The sequence below is a fragment of the Arachis duranensis genome, chromosome 1 (assembly GCF_000817695.3).
Source record: "Arachis duranensis cultivar V14167 chromosome 1, aradu.V14167.gnm2.J7QH, whole genome shotgun sequence".
NCBI lineage: Eukaryota > Viridiplantae > Streptophyta > Magnoliopsida > Fabales > Fabaceae > Arachis > Arachis duranensis.
Window position 1 is genome coordinate 46,486,061 of NC_029772.3, and position 557 is coordinate 46,486,617.

A 557-nucleotide genomic window follows, 5' to 3' on the forward strand; every position below is an offset into this window, starting at 1 on the left:
TTATCTTTTTAATATATATATATATTAACAAAATTTATAGTTAAATAAAATATAATTGATTTAAAAATGAGTGACTTTAAAATTAAAATTAATTGAATATAAATAAAATAAGAAATTACTATATGTATTATAATTTGAATATATAGTGGCAAGAAGCAATGTAGCTTGGTGGACTTGCAGAACCCAGATGCGTCGTAGTTTTGCCTTCAGTTGGGACCGAGCAGTTCGGTTCGGTCCGGTTTTCACCGGTTTTAGCCAGTTCGTTCCGAGTTCAACCGGTTCGTTCCGGTTCTTTACCTTGAACGGTCCTAATCTCGGACCGGACCGGTATAGGACCCGGTTTACCGGTTTTCCGGTCGAACCGGCCGGTCCGGTCCGGTTTTGCTAACTATGCTTTAAAGCTCTTGAGTAGATAGTGGCCTTAAAAATTTATATAAGATGCCATTAACTCTAAACGGAAAGAATACCTGGTTGCACCAAAGTTTCGTAGTCTCGACATATGGGTTTGGGACCTTCAACGTGCCATTATTATTATAAAATTGTTATATCAACTACCA